Raw genomic sequence first — 13,899 nt, 5'->3', positions numbered from 1 at the left:
ACAAGAAGAAGAAAAAATTCTGAACGAAACAGTGGATGTATGATTTTTGTGGTTCATGCTGTGGCCACAGACATGTGATCTGACAGTGAATTTGGGGTGACCCAATGCAAAAATCCTGAGAATCCATGTGGATCCGTGCTTTGTAACCACGTTTTTGCACCATTGCAGCCCCAGGAAACAGTGGATGCGTGATTTTTTTGGTGTAGGCTATAGCCGTGGACATGCTATGTGATCTGGTGGTGAATTTGGGGTGACCCAATGTAAAAATCCTGAGGATCCATGGGCTTTTACATCCCCCCTCCTAGGCAGCCTCCGCTAGTGTCCCTTTTCTCTCTCCCGATCCCACCGATCAGCTGTTTCCTTTCAACGCTCTCTTCCATCTTGTTTGCCTTAGTGTCTTTACCTTAGCTAGAGCAGTTTTTTGCTCTTCCTTTTCTTCAAATTTATCTCCTTATTGCTTTAGTCTTTCTGTCCCCCCCCCCTTTGCAAGTTTGCTGTCTTTACCTCCCCCCTTCCAGGCAGCCTCCTTTATCTCTAGCGTCCCTTATCTCTTTCCCCAATCGGCAAATGATGAGCAGCTTTGTTTCAACACCCACTTCCCTCTTTCCAAAAAAAGAAAAAGAAAAAGGCATGATCTGCTTTTCTCCCCTGGGCAATTTGGCTCCAGAAACCACACATTCACTCCATAAGACACACATTCACTCCATAGGACATTTCCCCTTACTTTTTAGGAGGAAAAAAGTGTGTCTTATGGAGCGAAAAATACGGTACTTAAACCACTTACAGGCCAATAAGAGGATCTGTAACACCCACAGAGTTGGATGCTGGACTTCTTATGGACACTTATGACTTCTACAGAGTTCAGCTCCTTCATCACAATCATGTTGCTTCTGATCTCGCAGGCAATAAGTGCTCCTCCCTGTGCACCATGACTTACTGTAGTAGACATGTCCCTGCATGTTTTAACCAGCAATGACATCTTGCCTCATCCATGTAATTGTTGTTGGGTTGACTGTGAAAAATGTTTAACAGATTCCATTTCAAATAATTTGGGCTGAGCTATGCGGTCTGATAGAGATAGCAAAACTGGTAATTAAGGAAGCGCTAATCATGTTGTGGGAGGCTATTAGAGCTATTGCAACATCTTTAATGCTGTCTGGTCAGCCTTTCTTTTAACCAACATCTACATTTACTAGAAAATAAATGTTTAAATTTCATTTTGCTCTGCACTAGCATACACCTGTTTTTAAGGAGCATCTGTGCATCTCACAACTTTGCTAGACCTGGCATTATTAAGATGAAAATTTTTGCAGTGCTGCTTGGCTATATTTTACTTTCTCTCTAATTTTTTTAATTAGCATAAAATGACAATAAATGGCTAGGCCAGCTGCAGCAAGACATTACTGTCATATCTTTAATTTTCCCCAGTTTTGCATTTAAAACATGTTTTCCCTTTACAATTTTGAGGAAAAGTGAAAAAGTCCATGTTTTGCATATATATATATATAAACTGCTAAATTAAAGAAATGAATTGACGGAAAGATAGGAGCAATGAAGAGCCTATTTTATTTGAATGCATTCTTCTCTACTATTGTTCCCACTTCTGAACAAGCAGAAAAGAAAAGAAACAGTATTTGTTCAGAAGAGCATTCTTATCTTCTTGGCACATCTTAATCTGCAGACTTCATCCTCTAAGTTCATTTTTAATAAGCAAAGTATATTTTATAGTTAAACTGTTTGGTTAAGCAAGCCTGAGCCAAATATGGGACTTGTGCTTTTTCATAGACCTGATTGGCAGTGACAAAAAACCATCCTCTTTGGGGTCATTTTTCAAGGGTTGCTTTCAAATGAGGTAGAAAAGTTCACCCATTAAGAGTGAGGGAAATGCTGTTTCTGGAAGCTTTGTCCTTGCTCTGAACTGGATTTCTAGCCAATGCATTCACTGTCTTCTAGCTAAATCTTATGCTACATAGCACTGTTTATGTCATTCCACTATGTACATGATCAGTGTACTACAGTGGCTGAAGGCTGGCATACTGTATGCTATTTCTTTTAAAGAACATGCAGTACTTAGCAGCACCAGCAGCCAGAAGAAGTCAAAGGGGAAGGCACTAAATAGCAGTGGAAAAAAGTGAGCATTTTTGTTGTTTTCAATGCATTGTCAGCCAAAGGGGGGGGGGAAATGGGAGCTGACAAGCATTCAGAGCAGTACTACTAGTATTGTTTAATACTTTAAATTATAAGTCTAATTTATGGGTGGGATTCACCTAATGAGCCTTATCAGCAGAGGCCCTCCTGCTGCAGCACATGCTCAGCATACCTCCAAATTGGCTTGGGGTATCAGGAGAATACCTAGAACAGCACACAGACGAACATGTTTCCATCTGGCAAGCTGAAATGCTTGTGCAAATGAAATGCTAATCACACCGTGGCACTGAATTCTTCCTCAGATATCCAGATCTCAGATCATTCTGGGCATCTTTACAGTCACAGTGCTGCATATGTCATACTCAGAGATCCAGCTCAATATAGCTACTGGGGGCAGCAGAAAGATGGAATGTGGACAAGAGAAAGACTGGTTAACTATGAACCTCAGGCTCCCCATCCGTCAGCATTATGTTTTCCTGGAGGAGGAAGTAGGGGTGTGTGAATCTGTCCCTTTTGGTTCCTTTCTACCCCCCCCCCCCCCAGTATTAAGTTCAGTTATCCGCAATTCCATATGAGTTTGCAATTATTATTTTTTAAAATGTGGAGAAGTGTGAATTTTGATTGGACCGTGGTGGGCCACACTGGCAATCCTGCTTATCAACATAAATGTGTTGTTCTGCCTGATCCAACCTTTTTGCATAATAACTGTATGTGAGAGATGCTTGTGTATATTGACTCTTTACCTTAAGTACACTGGTTTGTTGTTACAAATGTTTCTTCAGTGTATGCTAGCATTTTCCCAAGCTGATGTCCTGCAGCTGTTCTGGACAACAACTCTAATCAACCCTCTCTCCCTAATGGGAGTTGTAGTGCAAAACATCTGGAAGGCACCGGATTGGGAAAGGCTGACATGCTAATTGTTCTGCTTCAAAGTCTTCCTTCCTTTGGCTTTCCCCCCTTCAAGTGGGCATCCTTGTTCTATTGCTGCTTGTTTATCTATTTCCCCTGCCACACTCTTGTTAGAAAAAGTTGTGGGCAGTGTTTCTCCATGTTTCAGCAAACATGAAGACATCTGTTGTAGACATAATTTATCTCTCAATTAAGCTGCTCCATGTGGGAAGAAACCAAGTGAAGTTTCAAGAAATATGAGTGACTGGAAGCTGAAACTTGTGTTGTGAACTCCGTTAAGAACCAAAGAAGAAAAAGCCATTTATACTTCATTGTCAGGGAACTGACATCAGAGCAGAGGGGAGAGGCGAGGCTCCCAGATTCTGCAGGAGAGGGAACGAGTAAGGGAAGAAAGAGAACGTCATCTGGGGAAGGAAGTCCAGGTGACACCAGGAAGAAGGGAGAGGCAGAGAGCATCTCGGAGGTGAGGCTCCGAGACTCTTCCAGTGAAGTCAGTGAGGAGGGCGGAGGACCACCACTCGGCACGCCCACTCTGCGCAGAAGGCTTCCACGCAGAGAGGCGAGGCGAAGGTTGTCCGTTAAGGAATTCTTATGCTGGAGGAAATTTAGGAGACGCCCACTCACGGATTCTGCTAGTGACTGAAAGACACAACCCCCCCCCAAGCAGTTTGGAACAGCTGAAGGTTTACACACAAGCAACCCCAATTCCCTTGACATTCATAATTCATAATTTCAGTTTGTTGAGTCCCCCCACCCCTGATATCAAAGCCCTATGCCTTATCCTTGATTGTTGTTCACCAACAATTTTACTCACCACTCTCTGTCTCATTGCTCACTTACAGAACGAAATGCAAAACACATTCTGGCTCTGTTTTAGGTTATGGAGTCAGTTAGCATGAGGGGTCAACCACCTTTTGAAAACTGAGAAACACTCTGAAACTGTGGTGCATGCTGTGTACATTATAGAATGCAGAATACACATGGTTTTTTGTGACATTAATCACTGATATAGAGTATTGGCAGCTCTTGTTTTGCTGCCCACGGTAACTATTTTGTGCTGGCAGCTACTGCATTTTCATCAGGATACGAGTGCTGGCACTTCTTTTCTTCTTTCACCAAAAAGTCTATTTCTCTGTCTTTCTTGATTATATATATTCAGAAGGATTGCAAGAATCTAAAGAAAGGAAAAGACTGTTCAAATTAGCATATGAAATAAGTATAAACCATGTATATAGAAAGTTTCTCTAGGCCAGATAACTGTAGTTCATGGTATTTCCTAGGCGAAATCCAATGGTGTCCAAAAGTGAGGATAACAGACGTCTGCTCACACAGCTGAACTTCCTCTCCTCCCACTTGCAGCACCATATACTAGAGAGTCTAGCTCCGTTGTTTTGAAAGGGACATCAAATCAGCAATCATCTGGCAACCTGATAGTTCTAAATTTGGACTGTGATAATCTCCTATATCGTTAAAGCCCATTAGAAAAAATAGACTAGCAAATGATGTGATTAGAAGTAATGATATTAATTATTAATAATTACTGCCTCTATTATGTAAAAAAAAAAAAAGGAATACCTCTGTGGACTTTCTGTTCATTAAAGGCCACCACTAGTAGTAATTCCAAGATATGCAGTGATTGCTATCCTCCATTGTGCCAGTGCATCTGTGCTCAGAATGCATGGAGGGAGAAAGATGCATCCTAGCCCTTCTCCTAATGTCCCCATCACAGACCTTTGTGCATGGAACAACTGAACACACTTAGTGTCTTTCATACTGTCTGGAATCCTGCATGATTGGCATTCCCATTGACATGGAGATTCGAAGCACAATCAGCCAAACACATGAAGAAGAAGAAGAAGAGTTTGGATTTGATATCCCACTTTATCACTACCTGAAGGAGTCTCAAAGCAGCTCACAATCTCCTTTCCCTTCCTCCCCCACAACAAACACTCTGTGAGGTGAGTGGGGCTGAGAGACTTCAAATAAATGTGACTAGCCCAAGGTCACCCAGCAGCTGCATGTGGAGGAGCGGGGAATCGAACCCAGTTCACCAGATTACGAGACTACCACTCTTAACCACTACACCACACTGGCTCTCCCCCCTTCACCTTTCCCTCTGCATACATGGAGGGCAGAGCTTGAGCTCGTGGGAACAGGACAAATGCAAGCAGCTCTGCTGCTCTATGTGTTCTGGGATTGTGTGGAAGTGAATGGCTGAGCAAAGCTATAAGGAAACTATTTGCAAAGGAAGGACACATAGAGGTGAATTAGTTTTAATTTTCAAAAATCCATATTCAGATTTCAAACAGCTGGAACAGCAAAGGTCCATCAAATAACAATGGGAAAGGACGTAGCTCAGTGGTAGAGCATCTGCCATGCTGAGGATTGAATGTGGGACCTTCTGTATGCATCTCCAGATAGGGCTGGGAATTTTTCACTGCCTGAAACCCTGGAGTCCTGCTTCCAGTCTGTGTGAACAGTACTGAGCAAAATGGATGAATGTTCTGACCCTGGATAAGGCAGCTTCTTATGTTCCTAATGGTATGTCAACTCAGGTTATAGTTGCTTTAGTTGTACACTGATGGACTATAAACTGTTATGAAGTCTGAGAGTAGGTGGAATGGAAGCCCAACATGTGGGGAGGTATTGGCAATTGTCTTAATTACCCAGGCAACCTATGTCGCTACCTCTGGCTGAGTGGAATGATAATAATGTTCTTTAAAGTCCCCAAAGAGCGCTTAATATGCACATTCCAGACTATGATGAACAGACAACCTTCCATGCTATTTATGTTTTGTTTACTTTACAAAGTGCTAGCATATGGAAAATTTGATTTTGGGGGTCTCAAGCTCTCTGAGCAGATGGAGTTTGGAAGCATTTTGAAGACAGCACACCAATTACCTAGAGGGTCTGAAGGAAGTGTGACTGAAGCATTAGGAAAGATGTAGAGTATAGAACTTTTGAGTTGGAAGTAACTCTGAGCATTGACATGAAAGACAGAGAAAGTAATAGGAGCCAGAATGTGTCATTCTAGAAGTGAACATACTGCAAAATATTTCCAAACTATTAAAATATGGCAATAGTTCATTTATTTTATACTTAGAATTTACTGTGGATTCAAATTCGGCTCATTTACATGCTTATGAACTGAAATACCTTCTGAAGAACTGCTTAATAATATTTTCTTTTGTTCTTTTAAAAGGCCTATTGACCTCCTCTTCTTAATTTATATTCAACCAACTAACAACACAAGAGAATACCTTTGACCTCAGACAGAGTATGTGATCAAAGACAAACAACCTTTACCCCTTAGCCTCATATTGGGTTAAAATTTATGTTTTCAAAGGGCAACTGTTTCCTAGCTAGCTGACACTGATTGCCACCTGCATTCAAAGCATATTCTGACTCTCTGTTAACTGCCACATTTTGAATCGCTAAATGAACTATTGGATAATAAAAGAAAGGTAAATTTTGCAGCCCCTCAAAGAATCTACAGCAATCCTAAATTATTTTAGCACAAGATGATAATGTTCACTCGTTTTTGGTTTTCCTGAGCAGAGTCCATCTAAGTCTATGTTTCTATAGCATGTCTTTTAAGTTATGAGTCCCTTTATGAAAAGAAACATTCTGGAGTATATTAAAGACAAGTTGCTTTTCCATTTGCACACAAAGCTTCATAGGTTTAGGCTTGTACATGTGTGCATATCAGATTAATTATAAGATACATTGGAGAGACACTTCTTTTCACGCAGGGTGGACCAGTGCCATTATCCTCAGGAGTAGATCTTTGAGGGACAACAGGAGCCACCATTTTGAGTATGCTTCATTGCAAAAGCAGAACTCTACCCATGCTTCTCCAGGTGCAACCTTTCGCCATGTAGTGGAAGTACAAGATAGGAGAGTTGAAGTGTGGAGTTTTCATTGACTCATAGTAAGGTGACTTGGAACCATGTGCTTCCTACTGTTTCACAATGGTCTGTGACTTTTCACTTTTTGGGAGCAATCGAGCTGGGTAGCAAAAAGAGCACAGACGGATGATCTAAGACGAGAAAGCAGGAGGTGTCAAGAAAAGGCGGCAGATGTAGTCCTGCACACTTAGGCTGCTTAAATTCTATCAAAATCAATAGAGCTTAAGCAGCCTTTCTGTATGCAGGATTGCAGCCAGCATTCACTTTAACGATATGAAATAAGCTAATCTTAGAGCACTTTGTAAGTGATGCTAAAAATGCCTCACTTGAGAATGCAGCTGATATAGAATACAGCTATTCTTAAATAGACTATAAAGGTTTCATCCTCCCTGTACCACCTGTGCTTCCCCAAACTGGCTCTTGGATGGGGGGGGCAGGAGAACTCCCAGACCAGCAGCACATGTGAGGAGGCGATATGAGATTATTCCATTTGACAAGCTGAAATGGTTGCACAGATGGAACTTTCATCATAGTGCAACATTGAATTTCAGCCTTTAATAGGACTTACTCCTACATAGGTAAGTGGCTGCTGGGTTGCAGCCTAGGCTTTGGGTCATGGTTGGCACTGGTGGAAAGCAGCATGTTTATGCCTCAAACAGCTGTGTGGCAGGCTGAAATTCAGCAGTTTAAGCATTTTCAGGGATGGAAATAGAATTGTGGGGAAATCTACACCAGTTCTCATTCTATCTGTCCAACATTTTGTTATATGTGTGAACCCTCTACTCCACCTGCAGAAGAGGACACAAAATTGTATAAGGCACAAAACGTGTGCAAATCTGTGTGCTCTTTTGTTGAGTGAGTCAGAGGGCCTGATACACATACTGGGGCCAGATATTCTTGTTGGCACCTCTGCACAAAAGCACATCCTGTAAAACTCAGCTATAGTACTCTACCGCAGCATACAATTGCCCTGCTCTATACAGCCTGCTATCAGTGTACTACCCAATGCGGACTGTTTTGAGTACTCCAGTGCGGCTGAAAATGGCTATAAATTAGATTGAGGCCATGCAGTTATTTGGCACACTTCATTGTATGAGTGTATAATATTCTGAAAACAAGAAGGCAGCAGTCAGGTCAAACTGTCTCTTTTATAATCTGGAGGAAACCTTTCAACTTGAGTACCATTTTACACTGTATATTTGTTGCATTTTGACTGGCAAAATACTGCACAAGTCTACAAACCATAAAGCAGCTTGCAACTAGTGTGACACCATTCCCCAGGGAAGTCAACTTTTTTTGCTTTGACTGTAGTTTCACTTGCTAGGCAGACAAAGCATGTGGCTGAAATAGAATTGCACCAGGTAGTGTTGTGATGTGTACTGCAGATAACAGCATGATGTCATGACAGTAGTGTGGAACTAGCAAAGGGGAACAAATGAGAAGTGAAATTGGGTCCTGGAAATAAGGAAAGTCACAGGAATCTCCCCTACCCAGTGTGCCTCAATGCCGAATCTCTTCTTTCAGCAAGTGGGACACAAATGACTCCCAAAGACTCTTCGAACTAATTTGGACTTGCTTCAGTCATTTTGAATTATTTGAATGCCACAAATGCTACAGTCAATAACCTCAATTACAAAAATATAGCCCTACTTTTTGAATGAAATGACAGCAAGCATTTCTGCCTCCGCCTTGACTTTCTTTCTTGCATAACAAAGGTATATTTTCCTCCTTTTCTGTGCCTCTCATTATCCTTGAAATTGGTGATAAGACAGTTCTCTGGTTTCATATATTTCTTAGCTGGTTCTTCCATTTACTGAGACATTTATGTTGCTATTCATAGGTTGCTGTCATGCATTTTTGTTCATTATTACAGGCATTAGTCTGGTTATGATGTATTTTGACTGGCAGCTGAAATCAAGGAGGAAAAACTGTATTTTATTTAAAAAAGAAAAGATAAAAGTATCAAACATAATAAAATGTAGCAGAGAAGAAAGGCCTCTACCTTAATAGTTCAGAGACTTCTGTGTCCTTCAGCTATCCTTGTTCTAATATTCTTAGAAAAATAAGTTGGAAGATACACTTTCAAACTAAATGTCTTTTCCCCAGATCTGAAACTTGGATTACTCCATCAACATCAAATGCAGCTAGTGATGCTGCAATCGTGTGTGTACTTATGTGGATGAAGTGCCATTTAATTAATTGCACTTGAGAGTAAATAGGATCAAGATGCAAGACTGATTTTTATAAAAAACAAACAAAAAATAAAAGACAGAGAAAGACTGTGCTTTGTCATGCATAGGTTGTTATGTCTAATTGGGCCTTAAAATGTAGGATAGACACCTTGCATTGTCCATCCAGTTTTGTCCTGCAAGTAAAAGAAACCTCTTGCTTGTAACTTTAAATATGAGTCAATCAATCAATCTAGTTATCTTTATTGCGGTCAAATACCAGACAGCAAAGTTAACAACAACATAAGCTGCATCCACATAATGAAGTGGATGTAATTAAACATTTCCTATAAACTGATTTGCATTAAAAATAACACTCCTTCAGCTAAAATCTGTATTCCGGAGATGAAAATCGGTACTCATTTGCTGGCCATCACTTTCACCACTTCCTGTCTTGTTCTTGTTGCTATAAAACAGAATTTTGCAACAGGTCTTATGTTATCCAGATCTTTATCAGCAAGAAGGGATTTAACATAAGTTTCCTCTGAGCAGCCAGGTAATTTCCTTAATAACTGTAAAATTAGCTCTCTTTGGGTATCACGGTACAACAGGCAGTATAGAAGAACATGCCCAGTGGATTCAATCGCATTAGAGTTGCATGAGCATAATCTCTGTTCAACTGAGATGTCAAAAGGTTTCTCGGCCTTTTGGCTAAGATCAAGTGTGTGTGTGTGTGTGTGTGTGTGTGTGTATGAAGATGAGTGTCATTAACTTGATATGTTAAAAATTCGGCTACATTTGGAGAGCAAGCCCCAGACATTTTTTAAAGTTCACTTTGGAAAATACAAAGGTACCCAGGGGAAGTGCTCAAACGCTAAACTTGTTCAGAAAGTCACTCCCCTTCCTCCCCAAAAAGGGGGAGGGGGAAGAATAGTGGTAGTGATGATGTTATAAGCATGATTCAGTAAACGGTCATGACACTCGTATAAATGCATTCCACATACAGCTTCCAAGTTGTGCTAACTAGGCAGAGAATTGTATTTATTCAGTCTTATTAAGGAAGGACTGCTGTTGTGCATAAGTCTGGCTCAGTCCCAATGAATACAATCAATCAATCAATCAATCAATCAATCACAACTGTGCATTTATTACATAATTTTTTTAAAAAAAATAGTCATTTGAAAAGATCCTACAGTATAGAGCTGCTCATACAAATCAATGATCCCTGCGAAGGAACAGAACTGACCTTTGAAACTAACATTATACAAAGAAAAGACTTGCTTATTTGTTTTTAGTTTGAATTCCCCCTGAAGCTGGTTGGTGAAGGGCTGTAGCTTAGCCTACAATGGCCCTAGGTTCAATTCCTTACAGGGGTGGCATGTCCTGTTTTGCCGATTGAGGCGAAATGGAAAGTGCCGCTTTGGCCTGCTACCGCTGCCACCACCTACCTGCTCCTGCCGCCACCACCTGCTCTGCCACCACCATGTGCCCTGACTGCATCTGCTGCTTGCAGAAAAGCAGCACAACCACCAGTGCCAATCTGGGGCAAGATTGTGCTGGTTCTGGGTGAGACCTCACCCAAAATAGACACAATCTTGCTCCAAATTGGTGCTGATAGTGGTGGCACTTCACCATTGGTGGAAGGGCAGGTGGGGCACCCATGGACATGCCGCCTGGGGGGGGGGGGGCTTCTGCCACCTGAAGCAGCATCCTTGCCCTGTCTATTGCTGGGCCAACTCTGATTTCTGGCAGCTCCAGGTAGAGGTGGGAAAGAACCCTGCCTTAAACCCTGGAGAGTCACTGCCAGCGTTTGTAGGCAGTACTGAGGTACATGGACCATTCATTTGACTCGGTATATGGCAGCTTCCTATTTTCCTCTTAGGGATGTTGGGAAGATGTATAATACTACTATTAAAGGCCTTTGCAGATGTAATGTAGCATACCACTGCAGTTTGCATGTAGCTTTATGTCGGCTCCAGGCAGACTGAGCAATTTTTATTCAGTAAACATGACAACCGGGGTTACAATTGCTCTCTGTTTTGGTTTCAGGTGTACATTTAAGCAGTGGTACAATAAAGCAGGAGTTTTGAACTACTTTAAACCAAACCTCCTCCATGGGATCCATAATCCCACAGTTTAATTAACAAGTAGTTTATTCTTTTACAAAGACAAGATGGCTTAAAACAACATTCGCTCCGCTGCTCAGCAGTCTAGGTTGCTTTATTGTATGTGCTTACATGCAAAACATTACTTAGCTTTTCCACTGAGTCAAGAAAATAGCACACTAGGTATTCTTAATAATACAAATGGTTGATCTACGTTGAAGGAAGAAATTCACTCATTTGAATATGCCACCGCCAATGTTTTCAGGAGCTGACCTTGAAAATAGTATACTTGGATACAAAACAAAATAAATAGGGTGCTTACAACAAACTACCCCTCCTACTGTTAGTTCCTAGAGGGATAATATATAACTGTCCCTAACACTGTGGAACAATAAACAGTTTCTTTAAAGCTTTGAGACTGCTTTAGCAAGCACACCAGAGGCATTCTCTGCCCTGATTACACCAATTCTATACAGATCTGTTGTCTGAGACAACAATTAATCCCAGCGTATTTCACAACAGCTTATTAAATTGTTTAGGTTTTTAAGTTTTGTTAGTCTCTTTTACTGTTTAACTTATCTAACAAAGCAATAAATTCCTCCAGGCTCAAAAATAATCACTGTAAAAGCTAAGAGTGCCTCTAGACTTGTTCCTATTTTGTGGGAGATATGCAGGCACAGACTGGAACTTTAGGTGTGTGCATTTAAAGGGTTCTAGTGCAACAAATCCACTATAAATAATAGGCTTTTTTGCAGTTTGGAAAGTATCAGGGAAATGCATTGAAAAGTGTGGGATGAACAAATGGCTAAGGGGAGACGTATAAACACCCCACACACAAATCAGGGTGAATACAGTGGTACCTTGGGTTACAAACTTAATTCGTTCCAGAGGTCCATTCTTAAGCCAAAACTGTTCTTAACCTGAAACCGTTATTAACCTGAGGCGCGCTTTCGCTAATGGGGAGTCCTGCTTTCGCTGCACCACTGGTGCGCTATTTCCGTTCTCATCCTGGGGCAAAGTTCTCAACCCGAGGTACTACTTCCGGGTTAGTGGAGCTTGTAACCCGAAGTGTTTGTAACCCAAAGTGTTTGTAACCTGAGGTACCACTGTACTGGGTGAATGCTCATCATTGTATAACCACCCTGCAGATGAACCAGAAAAAAATAACAATAAGGATGGTTATAATCTCACTTCTGTGTAAGTTTTGTGCAAGTAAAGCAGGATGGATGCTCAAAAACACCTTGTCTGAAGGAGCCATTTGAATCAAATACTGTGACAAATAGACTTTCCATTAGGTCCAGTTTGTTGAGCATCATTCATGCAGGTAGTGCCCAAGCACATAATAGCAATTTATTATTGAAAAACTAAACATATCACTTTGTGATATGAGATAATTATGAGACAAGCATAGCAAAGGTAATTAAGTTTAGGGGGAAACTGTTGGCACATGATTTAAGTTTAAATGTAGTTATTTACTGGCATTTTTATCCTGTTTCTCAGTCTCATGAAAACCTAAACCACTACAATCCTGACTGACAATATAAAATATACAAAAGACAAAGAACACTTCTAGCAATTTAACACCACATCCACAATGTGCACAAAGCGAGAGACATAAGCAATCCCAGACACATACACACCCTAAAAATATTTCAAAGGGACAATGTTTTTAAACAAACAAACAACAACAACAACAAAGACAGGAAAAGCCTTCCTAAAAGGAAATATATTATCTTGAGTAAAGATGACTGAGTGGGGGAAGAGCTGTAAAATACATAGGTAGTTTAACCTTCTCAGACTTGGAAAGGGGATAAATGCTACTTTAAACACTCCCCCATTTAGTTAAAAAAAAAAGCTTTCTGCGAACAGAGAACTAGCACATCAGGCAGAAAGAATGTAGCTAAATTTGCCCTTTGTTTTTGAATCCCCCCCAACTATTTAATGTAATAGAACATTCCAATAAAGTAATTCCCCTATTACCTGAAGCAGGTGAGGTAGAATAGAACACAGGAAGTAGCTGCAACCACTGAGAAATTTGAGTGAGTGAGGGGAGAGCTATCTATGGATGTTGGGTATCTTTGTAGGCTCACCACTAGGGAATGAGCAAAAGCACCATTAGCTAGTAGATGTGTATTTGTGTGGGGTGTTGCTGGCTACTCAGTAGCAGCATATGTACACAGGGGAGGAATGCACCACCTGTAAGCTGACTTGGTGCAGTCCGTTTTACACCTCAGCTTTAGGCCGCCTCGTTCTGCCGCAGGTGTAGACTAGGCCCTAGTATATCGATGGCCACTAGTCATGGTTATATGCTGCCTCCAGCATCAGAGAGTCATCACTCCTGTGAACACGGGGAAGAACCCCAGGAGATACTTACAGGTAATGGTGGGAATTTATCATCCCATAGTTGACAGCCAGTGATTCTGTCAACTGAATTTCCCCACTAGCAGCTTCTGGGGGAAAGTGTATGTCTTTAACAGTCGCTAGGCAACCACAAAACTCACCTGAGGAGGCAGTGCCAGGACGAAGTTGAGGGGGAAATGGTTCCCACAGGTGTTGCACACAAGGCCTTTCCCCTCAGTGTTTATGTGTGGGTGATAGTAAATAAACCATCATAATGAATTCTTATGCGGAATGACAATTTCAGCATATAATCTATACACT

At 41.2% G+C, this 13,899-nt stretch overlaps 1 protein-coding gene and 1 long non-coding RNA gene across 4 annotated transcripts in view; one reads left to right on the top strand and one right to left on the bottom strand.

The window, feature by feature from the left end:
• Positions 1–13,899, top strand: part of LRP1B (LDL receptor related protein 1B) — a 742,760-nt gene that overhangs the window by 193,069 nt on the left and 535,792 nt on the right. The gene's annotated exons all lie outside the window — the stretch shown is intronic.
• On the bottom strand, positions 6,918–13,699 carry LOC310703362. Its single transcript, XR_014524095.1, has 3 exons — positions 13,613–13,699; positions 8,616–8,873; positions 6,918–7,096 (listed from the first exon to the last, which is right to left on the bottom strand). It is a non-coding gene; the product is annotated as an uncharacterized lncRNA (long non-coding RNA).

This window comes from Podarcis liolepis (genome assembly GCF_965112155.1).
Source record: "Podarcis liolepis genome assembly, chromosome: 1".
NCBI lineage: Eukaryota > Metazoa > Chordata > Lepidosauria > Squamata > Lacertidae > Podarcis > Podarcis liolepis.
Note: the sequence above shows the minus strand (reverse complement) of the source record. Positions and strands in the feature narration are given on the sequence as shown.